Below are 21565 nucleotides of genomic sequence, written 5' to 3'. Positions count from 1 at the left end.
AAATAATCCTTTGGCTCCAATAAAAAACGAAAACGAAAACAAAAACAGAAAACAAAAAGCATCACCCTAAATGGAAGTCTACTCAACCCATCTCAGAAATCACTCATTCATTCCTTCACCGGCATAGTCATTCATTCCAACATGTCCTAAGCAGTTCCTGTCGCACTGGCCGTTGAACAAGGTCTTGAAATATGGACACGAATATGCTCCAGGTCTCCTAAGGGGGACGGCCAGGCAACAGTGCAGGACCCTGTGATGGCCCCAAGCCCAAAGGCACAGGCTGGAGAAGTAGTTAGGGGCTAAGACGCTCTGGCGAAAGGAGATGGCTTGTGGGGGGTAAAGGGGGAGGGTAGGCAGAAGTCTAGGACTGTTCCCAAGTTTTTGCTTTGGGTCACTGAGTGTCAACATGAACTGAAAGGCAGGAAAAAGTCGAATCCAAGGTGTCTACGAAACAACCGGGTGGGGGGAGAACAAAGAAAACGGGAGAGACGTCTGGTGGGGTCAGACTGGGGAGCGATCGCAGTTGGTGGTTGTAGAGCCACGGTCGGTGGTTACGGCTAGAGACGCAGAAGCACATGCCCGGGAAAGGCGAGGAGGGGAAATGCCAGGGCTGGAGCCCCTGGGGACACGGGCAGCGAGGGGCAACAGAGAAAGTCATCTATCCGTGTGCTCAGTCATGACCTGGGTGAAGGAAAGAAAATCCAAAAGCTTACGTACACGACGTCCAAGGAGGCAGGGTAAAATAAAACCCAGAGAGAGGAGGACGAGGAGCCCTGGCCAATTAGTGGCACACTGGGCGTGCGTGTGTGCCACGGGGACCGTGCTTGAACCAGGATTCTCCATCCATTCGACCATCCCTCCAACCATCTACTCCTGACACAAGGCTGCCCCAGACACACATACACCGCAGAGAGACACAATCGAGTTTAAAAAAAAAAAAGGTTGCTCAACGTGTGTGTGCTTAGGATTCCCTCTGAAATGAGAACTGTACTCAAGTTTGGGTTTCACGTGCTTGGCAGGCTTCGCGAGAAGACAGAGACAAGCCAGGGACCTTGCGACAGCACAGCAGTGTCTCCGAGTGCTTACCAAAGCCTCCCCGTCAAGTGCCCCTCAAGGGTCAAGTGCCCTTCCCTCGGTTCCCCCAAGCAGGCACTGACTGCCCTGATCCTCCTCTCTTAGGCTCACATCACAGACCAGCCATCAAGGATTCTTTGTCAGCACAGGGGTTATCTAGCCTGAGGCTCTCTGGTTTCTCAGGGCATGTGGCACCCCCAATGCCAATGGCATCTCTCCCTGCTCGACTCGAGGAATACCACAGCAGAAGCATTTTGCACGCATGGATCAAAATTCAGTTAGCACCTCTGTAGCGTTCACGGGACACCTGGCAAGAGTTCACGGCCCACGAGTACACACCAACGGACAATCATGGGTAAAAAGAAAATCCTTGGCTAAGGGGTTGAGATTTTACCCGCCAGGGAAATGAGGAACCACTCACAAGAAATAAGGACGGGGAGGGGCGCCTGGGTGGCTCAGTCGGTTAAGCGGCTGACTTCGGCTCAGGTCATGATCTCGCGGTCCGTGAGTTCAAGCCCCGCGTCGGGCTCTGTGCTGACAGCTCAGAGCCTGGAGCCTGTTTCAGATTCTGTGTCTCCCTCTCTCTGACCCTCCCCCGTTCATGCTCTGTCTCTCTGTCTCAAAAATAAATAAACGTTAAAAAAAAAATTAAAAAAAAAAAAAAAAAAAGAAATAAGGACGGGGAACAGCTGGAGAGGAGCACACTTTTTCTGCCTCCCTGCCTCCCCTCCCCCTCATCCCAGTTCTCTGCCCTTCCTCCCCCCCCCTCCCCCAAGACAAAGACTTCCAAACAGCAATTCTCCCCCGAAACCACTGGGCAGAGAGCGGACCTCATTTGGAACCCACGGAAGGCGGACACTGTCAAGGCCAAGTGCTAAGTCTCCAGGGCCAGCGCTGGGTGTCGGCGGAAGGAGACAGTGCATCTGGTCTCCGAGGCAGAGACGACCTCCACCACCAGCTCAGGTAGAGCGGTAGGCTTGCACTTGGACTGAGCTGGGGAAGATAAACCAGGAACTGGGTCTTGGATGGAAACCAACATTCAGTCAGTCACAGAGCAAAAGACAAGAATTCTGGTGAGAAACTGTCTCTGTCTCACAGCCCCTGGGATTCTCAAAAATCCTGGGCAGTGTCCTGAACTTTCCACCGACTTGACAGGGGGCTCAAAACTGCATCTTGTCTGGATTCTAAGGACTAAGATATAAGCCCAACTGACACCCGGTTCCCCTAGGTTTATATCAACATTGGGTGAATGTTCTTACACTGGGCAGACCTACTTTCCAAAAGCATACACTTTAAAGTCAGGGAACATTTATAGGAATAAATGAATAAAAATAAACTTCACTAAAGGAATAACTAGAATTTTCTTCTTATGGAAACTGATTTATTCATTAAGCACAAGTGCCTGTTCAGAGATCTAAGGACACAGCAATACAGACAAACCGCCCTACCCCCACCCTGTGCCACCCCACCCATCTTTCTAGTGTTCTTGAAAGTACACTGTTTGCAAGGGCTCTCAACTACATGGGGACACAAATTGGGGGTCTGAAGGACAAAGGGTAATACATAACATATACTTACAAATTTTGTACACACACCCTTTTCAGTAAACAAATTCTCATTTAGGAATCAATCCCAAGAAAATAAGCACAGATCTGTGCATGGAACGAACCAAAAAAAGAACTAAAAGAATAGTCACCGAAAGATCACTTTTAATCGGGGGAAAAAAATGCAGAAGTCCCTCAAAAGCAGGGATGTGGGGCGCCTGGGTGGCTCAGTCGGTTAAGCGGCCGACTTCGGCTCAGGTCATGATCTCGCGGTCCGTGAGTTCGAGCCCCGCGTCGGGCTCTGTGCTGACAGCTCAGAGCCTGGAGCCTGCTTCAGATTCTGTGTCTCCCTCTCTCTGACCCTCCCCCGTTCATGCTCTGTCTCTCTCTGTCTCAAAAATAAATAAAACGTTAAAAAAAATTTTTTTAAATAAAATAAAATAAATAAAATTTAAAAAAAAGCAGGGATGTGCATGGCAATCCCAAGCAATGAGCTACAATACTGTCATTAAAAATGTGTAAGATTATGGGGTGCCTAGGTGGCTCAGTCGGTTGAGCGTCTGGCTTCGGCTCAGGTCATCATCTCTCGGTCCATGAGTTTGAGCCCCGTGTCGGGCTCTGTGCTGACAGCTCGGAGCCTGCAGCCTGCTTCGGATTTTGTGTCTCCCTCTCTCTCTGCCCCTCCCCCACTTGTGCTCTGTCTCTCTCTCTCTCTCTCTCTCTCTCTCTCTAAAATAAAACATTAAAAAAAATTTTTTTTTAATGCGTAAGATTCTGTCACCACCTTCACTCATTCCACGAATGCTTACTAAGTACCCGCTATGTGCCAGACGTATTATCTGTGGGTACAGACAGGAGCAAGACAGAGTTCCTGCCTCAAGGAACCTACAATCCTGAAGGCAGACAGAATATAAATATATATCGCAAACAAGCAAGAATTCCTGATGGTGGTAAGTGCTTTGACGACACGATGGGAGCTAAATAAAAAGTAACTAAGTAGAGGAACAGGGGAAGGAGGTTAAAGGCTGGTGGTCGGGAAAGGCATCTCTGGAGAGCAGACACCTGAGCTGAACCCAAAGGAGACAGAGGGTGATGCAGGCGGTGGGGATTTTCATGCAGAAGTGACAGCAAGTCCCAAGGCCTTGGGGAGCAGGTCTGGCATTGAAGGGAGAGGCAAGAGTGGAGGGAGTGGTACAGTGGGGCCAGAAACCTGAAAGGTCAGCTTCCATAGAAAGCATTATTCCAATCATCTCTGGAAAGTTTTAAGCAGGGGAGTGACAACAGTTGACCTGACTTTTTAATAACTGATTTTTTGTAAAGTTTATTTCTTTATTTTGGGGGAGGGAGAGAGAGAGAGCATGCAGGAAGGGCAGAGACAGAGACACGGGACTCAAACTCATGGATCATGAGATCATGACCTAAGCCAAGAGCCAGACGCTCAACCGGCTAAGCCACCTAGGTGCCCTTTGACTTGAATTTTTAAAAGACCACCTTGGTTTGTTGTGCAAGATCAGACTACAGGGGAACAAGAACAAAACAGACCAATCAGGAAGAGATCTGGCAAGAGATGGGAGGGGTTCCCACAGGACTGAGATGGAGAGGTGCCCATGTTGCAAATAAACAACTTGGTTTATAAAAGAAAGTTTCAAAAGTGGGTTACACAAGGAGTACCTTGGGTGGCTCAGTTGGCTAAACGTCTGACTTCGGCTCATGTCATGATCTCATGGCTTGTGGGTTTGAGCCCTGAATCGGGCTCTGTGCTGACGGTGCTTGTCTGCTTGGGATTCTCTCTCTCTCCCGCTTCCCCTGCTCATGCCCTCTCTAAAAGTTAAACTTTTTTTAAAAAAACTGGCTTATACAACTGAGTTAGAAATAAGCAAGGTGGTCACCAAGCTGTTTGCCTTTTCCACTCAGACTACATTTCCCAGCATTCCTTGCAGTTAGGTGGTCACATGACTAGGTTCTGGCCAGTGGAACGTGCACGGATATGATGTGTGCATTTTCCAGACCTGGCCCATAAGACCCTCCCATTCACCCTCCCTCCATTCTCTTCCCCTGGCTCAACGGAGAAAATCTTGAAGGCAAGAAGGGGAAAAACTCCGTGAAAGGAATGTAGAGGGAGGGAGCATCCCTACCTCATCCTGCCCGCTTCACCATCACCTACTGACCTTGCCAGGACAGTGAGCTGGAAACAGACCCGTGCTGTTTCTTCCCACTGAAAACTTCAGGTTGCTTTAGCAGTTAGCTTCGCTCATATACGATACAATCAATTTTCAATAAATAACCTATTATGCATATATGCACAGAGAAAGCCGTCAAAAGGACATTAACAGTGATTATCTCTGGATACCGGATAACTTTATGATTATCTACATTTTTTTCCTTTTGAAACATTAAATATTTTTGTCTGGAAATTAAATTTCTGTAGAAATGCCAAAAAAAAAAACCCTAAGAAAAATTTAAAATCACAAGCTTAGGAATTTTCTGTATTTCTAAAATAAATAAGCCTTCTTTTGTCGTAATAAAAACCTACAAGTTATATTTGCGCAAACTCACAAAGGCATATGCAGCTGCACACCTGGGAGATGTGAAAAGGACACTCTTACGTAATATGCAGGCAACAGTTGGGAGATGAAAAGAAGAGAGGGCCTTTATTGAACACTTACTATTTACAAGCAGCTGTCAAAGGAAATTTCACCTCCCTCTGAGGCTATGGGGCAGGGGAGGAGGAAAGAGAATGCTACTCTATAAAAATAGCTTCTACACATGAGTTTTAGATCTTCAGCAAAAACTTCTTATCTCTGTTTCCTCTAAATAATAAGTGTGCATACCGATCAGCAGCCATCGTAGTTCTGTAAGGAAACACATGATCAGGTGTGTGACTCATTTATCAGATGCAATGGGTTCCAAGCCGAGCAAATGGGACCTTCTGAAGCATTTTATGACTTTCATAAAACCTACGCATGACATTTCGGTCCCTGGTTATGACTCTGGTAGAATTCAATATTTAACTAAGGCGGCTTAGGACCACGAAGGTATTATGTGGAGTTGGACCGTGCAATGCAGAGAAAGCACAGGCACAGAAGAGGTGAGGCCAAACAACCAGAGGTATCCTCACGACGCTCAGGGTCTCTTCCTGTGAACGTTCATCTATTGCTTTTGTGTTGTTATTGCACAACGGGGATGATCCTATGCCCTTGACGTGTGTTTTTCTTTTCCACTTCGTTGCCTAATTCTTCCTGAAGGCCTAAAACAAGATAAGGAGCCCAAGTCCCGGATGGGTGGCAGAGCGGAAGTCCCCGCTTCTGAACAGGTGGTATTCCAAAGGTTCATGCTTAAGATGGTGTGGTTTCCAGCTCAGACACCTGCTCATATAAACGGTGTATATGTGGTTTCCAAATTTCCGTGCCTACCCATATCATATACATAATCTGTCAAATTTGCTCCTGTGATAAAATAAACCTCAAATCCCAACTCAAAGTAAGCTGCTAGAATTGACCTTTTCTCCTGTGAATCTGCTCGGAGAAGGTAACTTTGTATATTTTGTCCCTTAATCTCCACAATGGCGGCTGATCTCACTCCCAAAAGGGGACAGCTGTGTTAGGAAATAGTATTCTTTCTCACACATCTCCAGTGAGCCCAGGTATCACATACACCAGCCATTCAAGCGGACAAGGATAAGACCTAGGTCAGGGACTTGTACATCTTCGTCATTCGCCCCTAAATTAATTTATGTGTTTACCTTCCATATTCTGCAGTGTGTTTATAGTTCAAACTATTACCCGTAAACTTTTCAGGCTCACAGTGAACACTCCCTGGTGTAAAGGGATGATCAGTATCTTTATGCACTGAAATATGGAAGTTTCACAGAGGTCAATTAACTTCAGTTGCTTTAAAAAAGTAAATAAGCTTGTAGCGCCTGGCTGGCTCCATTGAGAGATACTCTTGATCTCAGGGTCATGGGTTCCAGCCCTGTGTTGGGCATAGAGCTTACTTCGACTTGAAGTGAAATTAAATAAGGTAACGTACAGAAAGTGCCCCCGCTGTGCCTACTACACAGCAGATAACCGTTAATCTTCCCACTCCTGCCTGCTCTTGCTTTGGTTATGAGCCAAGATCCTATTTCATACCTCGTTTTAAATCTACTCTCCTCCCTGACCTCATCCCTTATTCCTGTCCTCTTCAGCTCTGCCTTTTCCACCCTGATTCCTACTCTCTAAACTCTCTCCCCTCTTCACTCCCTTGATGGGTCCCCCGCCTCACACGGCTGCTCCCTCTCCTAACTTCTTTTTTTTTTTTTATGTTTACTTGTTTATTTTTGAGACAGAGAATGCATGAGCAGGGGAGGGGCAGAAAGGGGGGGGGGGGAGAAAGAATCCCAAGCAGATTCCACACCGTCAGCGCAGAGCCTGACACGGGGCTCGATCCCACAAACCCGTGAGATCATAACCTGAGCCGAAACCAAGAATCGGATGCTTAACCGACTGAGCCACCCAGGCACCCCTACCTCTCCTAGTTTCTTGCATGCGTGTTCCCTCTCTCTCTCTCTCTCTCTCTCTCTCTCTCTCTCTCTCAGTTCTCTACTTCAACCTTCTGTTTATTCAACGAAAATGTGATGAGCACATCATGTTCACGCACTGTGCCAGCAAACAAGAAGAACACAAAAGTCATCAAGACAACTTCCTCTCTGCCCTTGAGGGGCTTACAGTCAATTGTGGAGGTCAGACATACCCATACCTATCATGCACCTGTAACACAGGGGTGGGACAGAAACCTAAGATATGTGTGGTGAGGACAAAGACACGGGATGTCACAGGAAAGGAGCCCAACACTGGACCGCACGTCCACCTCAAGCTCACATAGTCCTGTTGACGGCAAACGGCCCCAACTCACAGTTCCATCCTCTGGATCTGCCTGCCACGGTCAGCCCCACACAGAACATCCTCAGCAAGTGCAAGTCCCAGGGCTATTGGCTCCTGAGAAAATTGTAGAAGCTGCAGACTGTGCCTACCCTAAATTCCTCAACCTCCGCCAGATTATGGCTCTCATTATGCCACTGAGAGAAGTTCACGTATGGGGACCAGGAAAAGGATGGCCTCACGGAGCAGACTTGTAATTCTAATGCTCAAGGTGACAAACTTCCAGAAATCAGACTGTGCGGTTTTAACGTACGTCCGCATGGGGTACCTGGCTCGGTCTGGTAAGTGTGTCCAACTCTGATTTCGGCTCGGGTCGTGATCTCACGGTCCATGAGATTGGGTCCCGAGTCAGAACCACCCAGATAAGCTGCTTTTGTTGTTTTACACTGACAAATTTGGGGGGCATCTGTAACACAGCAACGGAGAATCAAGGCATGTGGAGAATCCCATGTAATAATTGCAGTCTAATTTATCTCTCGGCTAAGTCAAGGTTTTCTTATGTACTGGGGCAACGTTCAAGACAAGGAAGATACCAGTGAAAAAGTAAAGACTATTGCTTATGTTTTCTATCGTGTAAAAAGCAGTGGCCTTTAGAAGGTAGAATTAACAGAACTTAGTGACGTGTTCAATATAGGTGCAGTGGCTGTATTGTTTTTTTAAGTACAGAACCAGCACCCTATAAGTACAGTCGATATTTCAAACTAAGACCACTCCAGAAAATTCAGGATACACGATCATCAGTATGAATTTTTTTTAATGTTATTTTGAAAGAGAGTAAGCACACACACACGGGGGAGGGGCAGAGAGAGGATCCCAAGCAGGCTCCACGCTGTCAGCACAGAGCCCAACGTGGGGCTCGATCTTCGTGAACCATGAGATCATGACCTGAGCCGAAATTAGGAGTCAGACACTTAACCGACTGAGCCACCCAGGCGCCCCTGAATTTTTTTTTAATTCTGGAAAGAATAACAACATTGGAGAGGAGCTGTGAAACTTCTGTCTGCCTTTAAAACAACTCTCAGTTCACCCCTTCTTCATCCCACAGCCTCAATTTATCACCAATAGTGGGAGGATTCAACACCCACCACCGGAACCTCAACTGCTCTTTTTTCCGCAAGCTACTGGGCATCTATTATGCGCCATCCCGAGTAGCTGCTGTTGATGTGTGGCAGCTTCTCTCCGTCCTAATTCGCCTGCCACCTCATTAGTCCCACCTTCCTCACTGCCCCTGCCCGCACAGCACCCGTTCATCCCCTCCGGTGCGCTCACGTCCGTGTAGTCAGCGAGCCCTGAGTGCTCACCCCGCTCTGAGCACGGTACATGGAATATGGAAACAGTAAGACAGAGTTCAAGCCTACAGGACTTTCCCTTCTTGTGCCGGGAGAACCACACACACACACACACACACACACACACACACACACACATACACACACATGCGCGCGCGATCACAAGATGACGTGGTCAACTTAGTAGCAGCAGTGAATGTTAACCCGCAGGAATTCAGAGGGAGAAATTAATGCAGGTGTAAGAGGCGGGGAGAAGGAAATGGGCCGGAAAGTTGGGGCAAGCCTCAGATGAACAGACATTTGAGCCAGGCCCCGAAGACCGAGCAAAAGGGAGGAACATATCTTTCGGACAAAGAAGAAACATGAGGGCACCTTGAGAGGGAGGGCAAGGGAGAGAGTGAAAAAGACCCCGGAGTGTGTGGATGATGAGGCCAGAACCGTAACCAGGTTGCTCAGGCTTGCGCAGTATTCATGGGGAAACGTATTCAGAGGGCGAGAAGAGAGGTAAACCCCCAAGAGGCGTTCTTGGTCGCTTTAAGAGAAGGCGATGTGGATAATACTTGGAAGGAAAGGGCACGTAGGAAACTCAGATAAGGGCTAAGAGCTGAGGGCTAACCACGGAGGGAGCCAGAAGGAGGCCTGCGGAGGCGAGCAGTGGGAGGAGACGGCTGGACGAGGGAGGAAGCCACATCCACTGCTCCACAAACACAGGACTGTTGCTGGAGGAGCACCTGTCAGATTCTGTCGGGTCTCTTGCCACAGCTTAGGCTGACTCCTGCAGGTGCGGTCCCCTCCCCACTCCTCCTACAACTACGTGCAGTTTTGACCTGTGCCTTCCAAGTGCTAGCTTTGCATTTCTTTCTTTCAGTGACAACGGACGTCTTTGTTTCTGACTTCTGAGTAGAGCAGGGCCGTGGTATTCTGTGTGGATAGCGCTAACCTGCACCATTTCACCTGGAAAACCAATCTCTAAAGAAAAGGGGAGAAGGTGGGGCCGGCGGTAGGTTGAAGTGTTCACGGCGGGTGGTGGCTGGGATCGGTCACACGCTAAGGGACATTCCCACTCCCATGGGCCTCAGACCGAACAGGACTCAAACGTACACCACAGCAAGAATGCAAATTCTTCCAGGTGTGGACAGATTCTCAGAGAGGCTCTCCATGAGCAACACTCAATTCTTGGATGCCAAAAATCCACAGTAATTCAGTGATTGTGCAGACAGGAAAGGAGGGTGCCACTGAGCAGTGTCCATGAAATGAATGAGCTGGCAAGAGTTCCAGCTCAAAGGACATAGTCATTCTCTTCCACTAATTAAAAATTCTCTTTTTACCAGAAGAGTTGGTAAAGCTCCATGTAAAAGGTCTTCAAAGAATCCATTTATCAATGGTTCTTTTGTTCCCGACCTCGAATCATAAGACAGGAAACATGTTTAAATTCCCCCAAGATCACTAATACGAGAATTATCTTACGTTTATAGTTCTAAAAACGATCGTAATAAACAACTGCACTTTGTTGAAAGCCAAAAATCATAGCTCAAAATCTAAAATTCTGTATTTTCCATGGCGCTCAGAACTGTGACCTCTCCCACTGGAGTGAAGAGTCTGGGTTTCTTGGTGGAATGTGTAGTCTGACTAGAAGGCACTGGAAAAACTTTGGGTTTCAGGCAGTGGGGGCTACAAAGGGCCCCCAAGAACACCATCCACGGAGTGAATTCCATGCTCCCAGGTCGGACTCTCCCCACGTAGGATCAGAAACGTGACTTGCGGGGGTGCCTGGGTGGCTCAGTCGGTTAAGTGGCCGACATCAGCTCAGGTCATGATCTCGCGGTTCACGAGTTGGAGCCCACATCAGGCTCTGTGCTGACAGCTCGGAGCCCGGAGCCCGCTTCGAATTCTGTGTCTCCTTCTCTCTCTCTCTCTCTCTCTCTCTCTCTCTCTCTCTGCCCCTCCCCTGCTGTGCTCTGTCTCTCTCACTCTCAAAAATAAATAACAAAACATAGGAAGGAAGGAAGGAAGGAAGGAAGGAAGGAAGGAAGGAAGGAAGAAAGAAAAACGTGACTCGTATCCATCTGTGCACGAAGGGCTCCCAAAAGCTCAGAGAGGACACATATGAACAGGACTGATAACTCATTTTAGTGTTGAGTTTTAGATTTTATAGTGAGGAGATGGCCCACTACATGGATCTGAAGCCTCAGGACGGGCATGTTTACTCTGCTGGCAAGTCGAACAAATGCACATTATAATCACTCAGAAGCCTGCCTGGTGAGAACAAGGCTTAGTTTGAGTACCCAAACGCATGCTGAGCTCATCTCCCCAACAGGGTGACCCTGCCACTCACAAGTGCTCAGGCTCCCGGGCTCCGGACCGGCCTTCAAACAGCAGCACCCAACAGAAACCTCTCCAGGCTTTCCGTCTCCCGAGCTCCAGCCCACCCAGGCCCTCCCGTTCCCAGGCTCTGTTCCCACCGTGCCACACAAAAGGACAAGGCTCCCCCTCCGCAGACTGCAACCAAACTCCACGCCACCTCCCGGAGATGGCACCCAAGTCGCCTCCACTGGAGCTGTGGCTGTTCCTCAACTCTCCAACCACATACTTCCAGACCATTTCTTGGTTTGCTCCCACAAATACCTTATTTGCTCCTGGCTTCATCCTCAAGAGGTTACTCTCCCCGACTCCCGGACAGAGATGAAGATCTTCTGACGTAACATCCACTCTTGTGCTACAGCTCTGAAGCCTTCCTGCCCTCATGCTTCTGACTCCACTTGAGGCCAGCGGGAAGGAGCCTGGGAGACCCAGGGCCTCGAAGCAGCAGAACCAGAATGGTGCCAGGGACATCCTGGTTCTACAGCTTGTCCTGAGCCACCTCCCAAAGTGGCTAAGAGAACCTGCCAACATCCCAGAGGAACCAGACACAAGGGGTGGGCAAATGTCCCAACTCTGAGGGAAAAGAAGCTATGGATCATACTATGAATCATGCAGCTTGGGCTGGGGACACCTTTACCCACTGCCAGAGCCACCAAGTGGCTATTTGGTTCCTATCTCCTACTTGTCCTTCAGCCCTCCGCGAACACAGCACGTTTTCTGAAAATGTCTTTCCAGGGCTCCTAGACTAGTTAGGTCCTCCCACAAAAGGTTCCCACAGTGCCCTGGATTTCTTCTCTCATCCTCTGTTGTCGTTGCTTTTAAAATCAGCTGTCATGCCAAAGACGATGCTCTCGGAAGGCAGGGGCTAGAACAGCGGATCACAGGGGCCGCAAGAATAATGCTCCACGTGCAGCCGGTCAAAGCCAGAGAGCCAGAGGGCAATCCCTCGGCTTGCTTAGCACGGCTGTCCAAGACTACTAAAAGAGCTCAGCACCCCCAAGTCCCAAGGGGAGTAAATGACCGGGTGAAAAAATGACATCAATCCAAAGCAAAGTTCTAGAGTGAATTACCGAATAGTTTGCGAGCATTTAGGACAGGAAAACAACCTACAGGTAGGGTTTGCCAAGAATAAGACACGAGAACTTGTTTCCTTTTTGCTCTGGGGTATGCTGCATACCTAGCGGAGAGAGACTCTGGCCAAACCACGCTCATATCCTTCCAGACAAGATGACGACAAGAGGGTGAATGGATACTGAAGTTGGGTGAGGCTTAGCTGTGCACAGTTGTTAACTCCTGTCTAAAGCATCACCATTAGAAAACTCCAGGGAGGTGGGGGCGAAGGGGCGTGTTATGTCACAGGGTTCTAATATTAACCCCGTCCTGGGCAACATGGTGAGCCTGGAAAATTTGGATGAGGATTCTGATGGCAGCTACAAATCCAATTTGCGGCTGATATGCAAGTGGATAAAATGTCAGAAGTAGATCAGAATCCAAAAACATTTCATCAGAATGGGTGATGGGCCAAATCTTGAGGATGGAGTTTTACAGCGGTGTGTGTGCTCAGCTGCCAGAGCCAATGCAGAGGGCAGGAGGGAAGAGCATCAGAAGTGGGGGGGGGGGGGGGGGGAATCTTTGGGGTTTTGGGGTGTCTGGTTGGCTCAAGGGGTGCAGCATGTGACTCTGGGTCTCAGGGTCATGGGTTTGAGCCCCACGCTTGGCACGGAGCTTACTTTAAAAAAAAAAAATCTTTGGGGTGGATATAAAAATGCTAATTCGAAGGGGCACATGCACCCCAATGTTTAATAGCAGTGCTATCAACGATAGCCAGATTATGGAAAGAGCCCAAATGTCCATCGACTGATGAATGGATAAAGAAGATGTACACACACACACACACAGACACACACACACACAGGAATACTACTCGGCAATGAAAAAGAATGAAATCTTGCCATCAGAGCAAGACAGATATCCTATGTTTGCACTCATGTGGAATCTGAGAAACTTAACAGAAGACCATGGGGGAAGGGAAGGAAAAAAAAAAAAGTTACAGCAAGGGAGGCAAAACATTAGAGACTCTTAAATAACAGACAACAAACTGAGGGATGCTGGAGGGGAGGGAGTGGGGAGGATGGGTAAAATGGGTGACGGGCATTAAAGAGGGTACTTTTCACGATGAGCCCTGGGTGTCGTATTCACGAGATGAACCACTGGGTTCTACCCCTGAAGCCAAGACTGTCACACTGTATGTTAACTAACTTGAATTTAAATTAAAAAAAAAAAAAATCTTTGGGGTTTTATCTCAAGCTCAATATGACTCAACGCTGTGACAGTAAACCGCTTGTATTATTCAAAGTCCAGAGCAGAGAATGCCGTCATACTGTACCCTGGGCCAGCATTATGTTCAATTCCAAGCTGCATGACTCAGGGGGAAGACTGTTGTTTTGCTGTGTTTGGGGACAAAATCTACACAACAGAACGCTAAACAACCATAGGAATGAGAATGCGCTCTACATGCAGCTTTGCAAACCCAAGCTGTAGTATCACCTGTGCAAAGACCAGGTGGAGAGCACCTCGTGGGGTGCAGCACCCTCCACATGAGGAGAAAGGAGATGTGCCCATATGTCAACACAAATATTTGTTTGCATGTGCTAAACTCTGTGAAGACACAGGAAACTGAAACCACTGACTGATTCTGAGGACAGAAACTAGTTGCCTAGGGCCAGAGGGGTGGGAGACAGACAGACACATGGACAGGTCTCACGGCACAGCCTTCTTGCTGCTTTTAATTTAAAACTCTTTCAACGTATTAACTCAAGAAAATGTTTTTGAGAATCCAGGATAGTTAATAAACAAGCAAATGTCACATGATGACTTAAGAATGTTTAACCTGGTTTAACAACGACAAAATACGACCAGATTCGTTCTGTTCTGTCGGAAGGGGGTGGGGTGGCAGAGGCCAAGTCATTTACGAGGCTGCGGACGGCAAACCTCAAACCAAGGAGTGAAGGCTGCAGGAAGGCAGGCGCGCCTTTTGGAGGGAAGGAAGTTCTGGTTGCTAAGCCCGGTCAGGGGCAGAGTAGCTGGCCCCCTGACGCCCAGAGCCGGCCGCTTAGCACCAGAGCGAGAGCAAAAGCCTGCCACTTGCCAGAAGTATCGTCAGGCAGCAAGAACGAACCAGACGGTCTGTGATGTTCCTTCCCAGCTATGAGATGGGAGTTTAGATGACCTGTGCAAGAGGAACCAAGAACTCAGACCAAGGGGATTTAGGCAAGATCACGCAACACTTTCTATACACCTGCAACTTCTCCAAGACAAATAACAGTAATTACAATCCCCGTCTCCCTCCCAGTGAAACACAAAAGATTACTCGTAAGTCAGAATGCCTCTTTCCTAGGGGCGCCTGGGTGGCTCGGTCGGTTAAGCGTCCGACTTCGGCTCAGGTCATGATCTCACGGTCCGTGGGTTCGAGCCCCGTGTCGGGCTCTGTGCTGACAGCTCAGAGCCTGGAGCCTGCTTCAGATCCTGTGTCTCCCTCTCTCTGTGACCCTCCCCCGTTCATGCTCTGTCCCTCTCTGTCTCAAAAATAAATAAACGTTAAAAAAAAAAATTAGAAAAAAAAAAAAAAAAGAATGCCTCTTTCCTTGCCACCAGGTTCAAAACATCATGAATGAAATAACCAACAGAAAAACGAGAGCACGTGGAATCGGTGTGTCTTTTGGTTCTGCTTGTTGTTCTTATTCCACACCTGATGCCCAAATTGATTTATGATGGCTACCTGGCTCTATACCAGATGTTTCAAACTCTTTTTATAAAGAATAGCAAAGGGGCACCTGGGCGGCTCAGTCGGTTAAGCATCTGACTCTTGATTTCGGCTCAGGTCATGATCTCGCAGTTCATGTTCAAGCCCCACATCGGGCTCTGTGCTGGCGGTGTGGAGCCTGCATGAGATTCTCTCTCTCCCTCACTCTCTGCCACTCCCCTGCTTGCTCTCTCTCTCTCTCAAAATAAATAAACTTAAAAAAATTAAATAAAAATAAAAACAAACAAAAAAGAATAGCAGAACTTCTAGGATGGGCTCATCACTAGACGTGTTCCAAGAGAGAACACGATGTAAAAGGGCACGAGGTCACCGGTACGAGGGGTGGCCGAAGTCAGCCGGGCCGCTACAAAAAGCTAAGTGGGACCAACACAGAAAAGCATCAGCCACCGGCTCCAAGAGAGTGTTGAGATGACACCTAGGGAAAGGCTGCAAACGGAACTGAGCCGTCCCCTTAGAAACTTCCAGAAGCCACAGCACCCAGGGCCACACACCTAGGAGAGAGCTGCAGGTGTCAACCACAGGACGGCGGATGCTGGGGTGACAAGGCAACCATTCACGGCCAGAGGCCTTCCTGGGCAGCCCCTTACTTCGAACCCGGCCTAATTCTTCACCCCACCTTCTGTCACCTTGTGTGGCTGAAAGCCAGCCACACACCATGAGCAACGTTCATTCCGTACCGGTAATAGCGAAGACGAAATCTTCACGGTCACTGGCTCCACATATCAAAGGAGACAAGCATGCTAGATTATCGTTTTGCACTGGGCAGAATCACTGCTTGTTATAAGGCAGAATTTACGGCCTTCAAACGTGCAAACGTGCATTATCAGATTTAACGTTTCCGCCAAGCCTCATTATCCAGCAATGCCATTTTATTACAAATCCCAACATTAATAACTCATTAACATAGTGGCTGAGAAATTCTATTTCCTGGCTTATTGGAATTTTAGCTCGTGTTTTGAAAAAAATAATACTTTTAAAAATAGCAAGGTTATATTTTTCGGTTTCCTCAAAGAAAAAAAATAAGACTAAAGAATTAACTTTGATTTTTTTTTTTTTTTTTCCTGAGAGCCAGCGAGTGAGCGAGCGAGCGAGCACAGGGGAGGCGGAGAGGGAGACAGAGAGAATCCCAAGCAGGCTCCACACTCAGCGTGGAACCCGATGCGGGGCTCAACCCCATAACCCCGGGATCGTGACCTGAGCCAAAAATCACGAGTCGGGGATGCTTAATTGACTAAGCAACCCAGGCATCCTCCCCCCTTTTTAAACTTAAAACTATCAGAGTCAAGCTTTCTAACCTTCTTCCAAACTACAAAATAATCCCAATTACTTTATGGGTTTACACTGCTTCAAAAGAGATGTTCAACTACGTAACACCAGAATATTACAAATGCTATTTCCCCTTCTGGAGGGGCAAAAAGAAAACCAAACAGGAATGATAAGGTATCCTTTAAACAACAGGGTGCTAGATCGACACAGTGTGCTACTTCTCTGAAAGATCACCTGAAATACAGGTTTTTTAAGTTTATTTATCTGAGAGAGAGAGAGAGAGAGAGAGAGAGAGAGAGAGAGAGAATGTGAGTGGGGGAGGGGCAGAGAGCGGGAGAATATATGTATCCCAAGCAGGCTCCTCACTGGCTGCACAGAGCCCACCATGGGGCTTGATCTCGGGAAACGAAAGATTAAGACCTGAGCCAAAATCAAGAGTCAGAGGCTTAACCAACTGAGCCACCCACCCAGGCGCCCCTGAAACACATTCCCTTCACCGTAATATTTTATGGAAGTTTGATTATTTTTGAGTCGTCATCATATGGACTTCTCCCGGGAGGAGAGAAATTCCTAAAGGAGGCAGCTCCGTCCACAGTGCTCGTACCCCTCTACCTGCACATCTGCACACACTTCTCCCGGGTCAGAACCGCGTCCGACGCACGGGAGGCCCCACGGCACACCGCGAACGGTATTTGGACTTAACCCATCCTGTCCTGGCAGCAGCTTCCCTGCTCCAGATGGTGGTTGGGACTTTACCGGGTATTAAAAGGAGCTGTGATCGTCGCATCGCTCCGCCCCTTGTGGGTACCGCACGCACCCTGTGTTTCCCTTCTCATCCTGCGGGGCTCTCGTTCTGGAAGGGAGTTCTACTCGAGAGAACGGCAGAGGGTTTCATGTGGCCTTCTTCCAGCCCTGCACCGACCCGAGTTCATTCACCACAGAATCGTGCAAAGCAACGACCGACGATGTACAGTTTTCACTTCAGGGAACTTTCTTTGGACTTATGGCCCCTTTTTAAGGCCCACATCACACGTTCATGTTTGTTGTGGGTTTTTTTTTTTTAAGGATTTTCTACCGAATTTTTATTCCATTCTTTTGTCCATCAACCTCTGCTGGATGCTGTATTTCCCTGTTATTTGAAATTAATGTTGAATTTCAATGCCAAGCACTTGGTACTTGGGTTTTGACTCTTGACGCTTAATGATGTTTACAGACTTGCCTTTCCTTCACATCTCCCAACGTGCGCCTTAGGAGACACAAATGTCAACCTCTCCCCCACTAGTAATTTAAATCTCTTCAACAACAGACCCTGGGACACACTTTGTACCTTTTACAAAGCCTCTGCTATTCTTTAGGCCCAGCTATAAAGAGCCGGTTATATTTATGAGGGTGACTTTTTAAAATTATTACCAAATGAGAGACTGTAAGGAAGACAGACACCGATTCATCCAGAGAATAATAAAGCTTCTGATGTAAACCATCCCAACCTACGGGGCGTGGACCCAGGCCCCTCCCGCGGCCTGGACAGGCTCATTTCATCTCCTCTCCCCCAGAACCCCGAGGACAAAGGAAGAACATGAGCCACCCTCCAAGGGCTGCTCACGGTCGGTCACAGGGCGCTAACACCAGTCACACGACCTGTGCATCTCCCACCCTGGACAGGTGCTAGTTCCCTGCACGATTCTACGCAGGATCATGTACTAAGAAGCCACAGGACCGGCATGGAGCATCTTCTTGGAGTACCAATTTTTCTGGAAGTCTCCATGGGGAGGACCGTGGTTCTCAGAGTGTGGACCCCTGACGACCAGCACCAGCATCAGCTGGCAACTTGGCAGAAATGCTCAGGCCCCAGCCCGACCTCCAGAATCAGACTCTCCGGGCTGAAGCCCAGCGATCTGTGTTCGCAAGCTCCCTGGTGATTCTGAAGCACGATCAACTGAGAGGAACAATGTCATATGAAAACGAATAAGGAAGCACCATGGAGCAAAACGAGCCATTTGCACCGGTTTTAAAGATTTCCTTGCAACTGGTGGCTTCGGACTCATCCGCAGGGACAAGTGCAGCGCCCTCCCTCCAGGGAAAACTCAGAGGGGGATGTGTGTGGACAGCCAACAAGGCTTCTACAAGCAGAGGACTCCCAGATCTGCGTCTCCAACCCAACCCCCTTCCTCCGGCAACCCAGCCCTGAACCTCCGTCCCTCCCCCTCGCTCTCGCGCGCTCTCTCTCTCTCTCTCTCTCTCTCTCTCTCTGAGAAAGGAACGCTGGCAGGAGTGACTGGGGTCTACACGGAAAGCTGAACAGACCCCGTGTTCCTCAGTCCTCTGCTCCAAGGCCTGGCAGGACCCCACTAAACTCTCACCAAGAATCCCTCCTGGAAAACTCACCCACCAAACGTTACCAAAAGTTCCTCTGCGGGGCGAGAGCAGGCGAGGCTTCCACTTTGGGTATAATTTTCTATCCTGTCTGCGTTGTTTCACTTCCCTTTATTCTCCCAAAGAGCATTTATTACACTTCCAAAATAAGAAATTAAATTGTTTTCGTGAGGAAGTAGAACCACTTTATTCATGCCTCAATAGATTCTTTTTGTGTCACCCAATATGTACTGAATCCTGCTGATTCCATCCTTCTGTCCCACGGACTAGCCTCGGTTTCATCCAGTAGGAGCGAACGGTATCCCTCGCACCATCCCTCTGCCTACGGCAGTGACCTCATGCCCTTCCCGGGTCCGGCCAGGAGCGCTCGGGCACCCTGGTCACCCAGGTCCAGGGCTCTCCCCTGCACGTGGTCCGCCCTCCACGTGCTCACGCGGCCTCCTCTTTGCTCTCTCATACCACTCAAATTACTATTCACACCTGACCCTATGTGCCCAGGGCTACTTAAATTTTTTTTAACGTTTATTTATTTTTGAGACAGAGAGAGACAGAGCATGAACAGGGGAGGGGCAGAGAGAGGGGGAGACACAGAATCCGAAACAGGCTCCAGGCTCTGAGCTGTCAGCACAGAGCCCGACGCGGGGCTCGAACTCACGGACCGCAAGATCGTGACCTGAGCCGAAGTCAGACACTCAACCGACCAAGCCACCCAGGCGCCCCTGCCCAGGGCTGCTTAAAATACCAGTAAGCCTTGTCCAGGCTGCCCCTCTGTATGTGTGCTTGCACGCACGCGTGTGCACACACACACACACACACACACACAGTCCAGAGAGGCCAACCCCAGTCTACAGCTGTACCCCTCACAACCATCCCTTAAATAACCAAGCCGCGGTGAGTTCTGTATTTCCACACCGGTTCTGGCCCTTCGTTCTGGCCCTTCGTATTTAGCAACCGTTACTACGAACCTGCTACGCACTGGAAATTTAAATTCGAAGTTACTACAACTCACCCCTGACCTGAAGCAAAACCATGACACGGGGGACATCAGAACAGAAGGAATAAGAGTAAAGGACCTGGACGGAAGGGTCCCCCACCCCCACCCCCGGCAGCCAACGGCACCCTCTCCGTGCCAGTGGTCTGTGTGTAGAGGCCCCATCAGTTTGAGAATCGGTTTAGGCGAGCATGTGAGGAATGCACATTTGGCAAAGGAAAGCCTCCAAAGAGTCAAGTTTAGGCAGCAGAAAATGACACTCTAGAAAGTTATGAAATCCCCTGTAGGGGTTTTTAAAAAGTGGATTTAGATTCTAATCTCTCTGCCTGGAGGAGGTGTGGCCTGAATTCCCTAAGAGTCAAAGTTCAAAGTCGTCTCCCAGCTGGGGGAGCCTCTCCCAGCTGGGGGAGCCTGGGACTGTGGTGGGCGGCGAGCTTACCAAGGGCAGGGGAGGGAAGTGAGGGGAGATGGCAGCGGGCAGGGCATCACTCTGAGCCACCACCCCTGATGAACGGAGGCCCCCAGAGCGGAAACCAGTGCCCTGGCCTTGCTGCCTGCCAGCCCCGGGCACAGTGGGACAACGGCCAGCAGGCGGGGCCCGCCAGCTCACGGAGGGGCCAGTCACCTGGAAGAACACCAGTACCCTCCTCAGGAAAAGAGGGGTCCTCTGTTCCCCCCTACTCCTAAGGAAACAAAGCAAAGCAGCTCTCTCAGATCTACAATGCTTTGTCAGGCCACAAGGTTGGTGCTTTTAATTTTCTCCCTTCACGCATTGGGAACAAAGGCCTTGAACCAGTAGTGAGAATTTATCAACACAAAAGTCGATGGCCCAGGCCAGCAGGGCACACAGCAGGTAAATGGACAGGTTGATTGCAGAACGGAAATGCACCAACCCCTTCACACAGAATGCTGTGTGATTCAGCCATTTTCATGTAATTTCTCATCAAAATCTTTTAGCAAATGAGGAAACCTATAAAACCTAAAACAAAGATCTGCCTTTCTTCCATAAAGTAATCTAATAATTCTATTCAATATTCAATACTAGGAAGAGACTCACTCAGACAAAATGCACTGAAATAAATTACCATCCCCAGTAAAGCTTCATTTCTCACTAAACAATTTAAGAGAAACACTCACAAATGCACATTTCTTCCTCCAAGAAAAATTCTCAACTTTCACAGTGTTCGTACATTCTATGAGAATGTGTGCAAGCAGCAGAGAGGGGCGGAGGGAGGTGGGGTGGAGGGGGTGGGAGTGAGAGAGGGAGGGAGAGGGAGGGAGAGGGAGGGAGAGGGAGGGAGAGGGAGGGAGAGAGAGGGAGAGAGAGGGAGAGAGAGGGAGACAGGGAGAGGGAGAGGGAGAGAGGGAGGGAGAGGGAGGGGGAGGAGGAGGGGGAGGAGGAGGGGGAGGGAGAGGGAGAGGGAGGGAGAGGGAGGGAGAGGGAGAGGGAGGGAGAGGGAGGGAGAGGGGGAGGAGAGGGAGAGGGAGGGAGAGGGAGGGAGAGGGGGAGGAGAGGGAGAGGGAGGGAGAGGGGGAGGAGAGGGAGAGGGAGGGAGGGGGAGGGAGGGGGAGGGAGGGGGAGGGAGGGGGAGGGAGAGGGAGGGAGAGGGAGGGAGAGGGAGAGGGAGGGAGAGGGAGAGGGAGGGGGAGAGGGAGGGAGGGGGAGAGGGAGGGGGAGGGGGAGAGGGAGAGGGAGGGAGAGGGAGGGAGAGGGAGAGGGAGGGAGAGGGAGGGGGAGGGAGAGGGGGAGGAGAGGGAGAGGGAGGGAGGGGGAGGGAGGGGGAGGGAGAGGGAGGGAGAGGGAGGGAGAGGGAGGGAGAGGGAGAGGGAGGGAGAGGGAGAGGGAGGGGGAGAGGGAGGGAGGGGGAGGGAGAGGGAGAGGGAGAGGGAGGGAGGGGGAGGGAGGGGGGGGAGGGAGGGAGGGG

General features: G+C 49.5%; 1 protein-coding gene across 3 annotated transcripts in view; it reads right to left on the bottom strand.

The window, feature by feature from the left end:
- The window catches only part of NEDD4L (NEDD4 like E3 ubiquitin protein ligase), a 341415-nt gene that overhangs the window by 235224 nt on the left and 84626 nt on the right, over positions 1-21565 (bottom strand). The window lies entirely within an intron of this gene.

This window comes from Panthera onca, chromosome D3 (genome assembly GCF_046562875.1).
Source record: "Panthera onca isolate mPanOnc1 chromosome D3, mPanOnc1 haplotype 2, whole genome shotgun sequence".
NCBI classification, from domain to species: Eukaryota; Metazoa; Chordata; class Mammalia; order Carnivora; family Felidae; genus Panthera; species Panthera onca.
The sequence above is the reverse complement of the archived record's forward strand: the minus strand, read 5'-3'. Positions and strand labels throughout refer to the sequence as shown.